We start from the raw sequence: 3,572 nt of genomic DNA on the forward strand, positions 1-3,572 counted from the left end.
TTTTTTTTTTTTTTTTTTTTTTTTTTACGGTTTAGGGAATCCGCCACTGTCCCTTTCGCCCTTCAAACCCCCTCCCTTTAATCCAAAATTCTTCCACATTGGAAATTGTCCACGATCGAAATATGTCGAAACAAATAACTGAAAGCACAAGAACAACCTGAGAGGAGAGAGTTTTTTTTAATAGAGGAACCTTAGACATTTAAATCAATTCTTCTTTTTAAAAGTTTAGGAAATTGATTATGCAATCTCCACTTTAAAGGATCCCACGTCGGTTGGGAGGAGAACGAAACACCCTTAATCGTGTGAAAAACCTCTCTCTAATAGACACGTTTTAAAAATCTTGAAAATAAGCTCGAAAAGAAAAGCGGAAAGAGAACCATTTCTCCATTTCTGCCGTGCCTTTCCCTTCTTTGTGTTGTCACTGTCCATAAATATACATAAACTCAATCATTACTATAAACACTATCAATACGCTCTCATAACCTTAATTAAAGGTCATACAACTTTTTTTATAATACACATCCGGCAAGTTGTAAAGAAAAGGTTAAGAATAATCTTTTTTGCACTTAAACCCATTTAAGAGAAAGCAATTCTATCATGGATCTTAAATCACCCCAAGATTATAAACTAGGATATTGCATGAATCAAAATTCGAACGGTACCTCCTAATATGTTACATAGTCGCTCGTAGACAGAAAACTTAAGCTTATAGATTATGATAAATATGAATCATTGAACATCTAGGTTTAGAGATGCATGTGTCACTCGAACACGAAGCGATGAAAGTGAAGATCAGACGGTGGTCGTTCGAGAATTTGGAAGAAGATTCGGAAGAAGACCAAAAGCACCCAAAATTGGGAGTGTAAGATTAGATATAGAGATAGAAAGGGAGGAAGGAAGGAATATGGAACAAAAGAATAGGTTCTGAATTGTCTGCTTCAGTAAGTTTGGTACTTATTCAGCTCAAAAAGAAGTAGAGGAAGAAGAAGAAGAAGCAGAAGAAGAAGAAGAAGAGAAAAATAGTTGAAAATGGGAGCAAAAACAGGCAGGCGGCCCCGTGGAATCCAAAGGCAGCAAATGCAACAAGGCACAAGTGGGACCTCACCCAATGAACTCTTTTGTTACAATTCATACTCATGGCTTGCTTGGCCGGCTTTCCATATTCGCACCTTACCTTTTCATTTTCTTCTTCTTTTTCTCTATGAATCTATACATACATGCACTCTAAAACAAATATATATGTATATTACTATTACTATATTATTTTTTATTATATGATATGATATAATATAATAACTCAATATTCTAATGAATAAGGTTCTGATCTTTTAGGTCGGGAATTAAACGCAATCTTTGTAGCTAAATATGCCTATCTATCGCTAAAACTAAATTTTGGTAATGGGGTGGTGAAAATTTGACGAAAAACCTGAAATTTGTATCATTTTATATTATATTATGTGGTATAGTTAGAGAATATATTTTTCATATGGAGCTAAGTTTGGAGGAATCTAAGAATTTTTGGCTTTAAGAGTTGAAAAGCAAGGAATTCCTGAACAGTAAGGTGGTGGCATGTGGATAGGGAATATATACACTAAAAAAGGTTCAAGGATTTTGTGCCCTTTTCCCAACTTACTTCTTTTACTTCTTATTTCTTCACGTCCATTTCAAATTACTTAACTTAACCCTAACCCGAATCCAATTCCTAACCTTTCATTCTCTGCATCGTCTTAAACGCTAACGCAAACCTAACATGTCATTCTTCGTATAGTCTTAAACTCTAACACGAACTCTAATCTGTCATTCTTCACATCATCTTAAACCTTAACTCGAACTCTAATTTGTCCTTTTTCGCATCATCTTAAACTCTAACTTATAATTTTTTCACATCATCTTAAACTCTAAACTGAATCCTAACCTATCATTCTCAACGTCGTCTTAAACCCTAATTTACCATTCTCCGCATCATCTTAAACCCCCCAACTCTTCCATTTCATGCATATATATTAACATTACTCCTAATATCATGTCAATCGATAATCCACAAATATTATATTAAACTAATGCATATGACTAGAATATAGTTAACTCTAATCATAATTCAACTAGCTTAACCATATCCCTCAATCCGAAACTCGAATCTCTCGAACTCTATACAAAAAAAATAATAAAAATAAAACAAGAAACATCGCGATAGGGCATGGGTCGGGGGCAAAATCGAGAAAGTAAGTAAGAAATCACCACGGAATGCTATTCGTTGAGGAAAAAAAAAGTTAAAAATAATGTTTTATAAAGGAAAAAAAAAATTATATTCCTTCCATGTTAAAGAGAATGAGAACATGAGAATCCCTATGAACTTCACACCAAAAGAAGATATATATTATATAGAAATGGCATATGTTTTATAGGGTCAGATTCTGTAAGTCAAGAACTAATATATTCTTCTTTCGTGAATGCCACAAAAAATGGGTTCCCAGTTCCCACACACCTTTTTTCCCACCATTCTTTTCTTTTTATTTATACAATTTTGTTAATTAATGATTAATATATTAATTGATTAACAATTAACTTACCCATTTTTTTATATATTATATGGTTGCATCTTCTGAAACTCCCAGCCGAGTCAACATGTCCTTTTCAGGCATATATTCACCTACCATTTTCATATATTAGTTGGCAACCAAAATGATAGCCATCAGAATATATTTCTTATAATATGTGTCTATGAAAGAAAATTATATTCTTGTCTTGACTTAATAATATGCATCATGCAATCATAGTTTGAATGTACATTTATTTCTTAAATTCCAACTCCATACAATTATATCTTGACTATATTCTATCCTTGGCTTTAAAACTATATTATAAATGGGTACTCATTTTTTCAATTTGATTTCCATTTTTTCAACTATACCAATGCTATCTACATTAACGGTTATATCCATGATGTATACTATGTTTTTTTTAACGAGTACTGATATACTACTGATGCTCTTAATTTTCTTAACCTATTTAGTAATGTCGATCTCATGCCTTTGGCGGAAATTCATAATAAATATCTTTAAAATAAAGTCATGGATTTATACCTTCAATTCAACCTACGAAATTAAACCAAACATAGTTTTTAATATAAAATAAACAGCATTAAAAACACTTATCAACTACTATATTGAAATTCAATGCATTGCTCTATCAAGCTCTATTCTGACTTCCATGGCTTTTCCAGCGTTCACCCTCATCCATGCATGAGAGCTTTACCTTTACCTGGAAAATATAAGGGTAGCACGTGGCTAGAGTATTTTATGAAATACTCTGTAAGTCACCCCACTGTTAGGATTGCACATACATGAGATCTATCTTTTAAAACGGTAACATGACTTTAGGCCCTTTCCAGTTTCAAACAGGGTTAGATGTATGATATTTCTCCACACACGGCCCACGTATGCGCATATGGACCCACCAAGTGGGCTCGTATACGTACCCTCTAGGTCTGACTTGGTTAGGCACAACACATTACACATCACCAAACGCCTTAGAAAAGGAAAGACACACATGATATCATGGTGAACATAAAT

Source organism: Cucurbita maxima, unplaced genomic scaffold, assembly GCF_002738345.1.
Source record: "Cucurbita maxima cultivar Rimu unplaced genomic scaffold, Cmax_1.0 Cma_Scf00050, whole genome shotgun sequence".
NCBI classification, from domain to species: domain Eukaryota; kingdom Viridiplantae; phylum Streptophyta; class Magnoliopsida; order Cucurbitales; family Cucurbitaceae; genus Cucurbita; species Cucurbita maxima.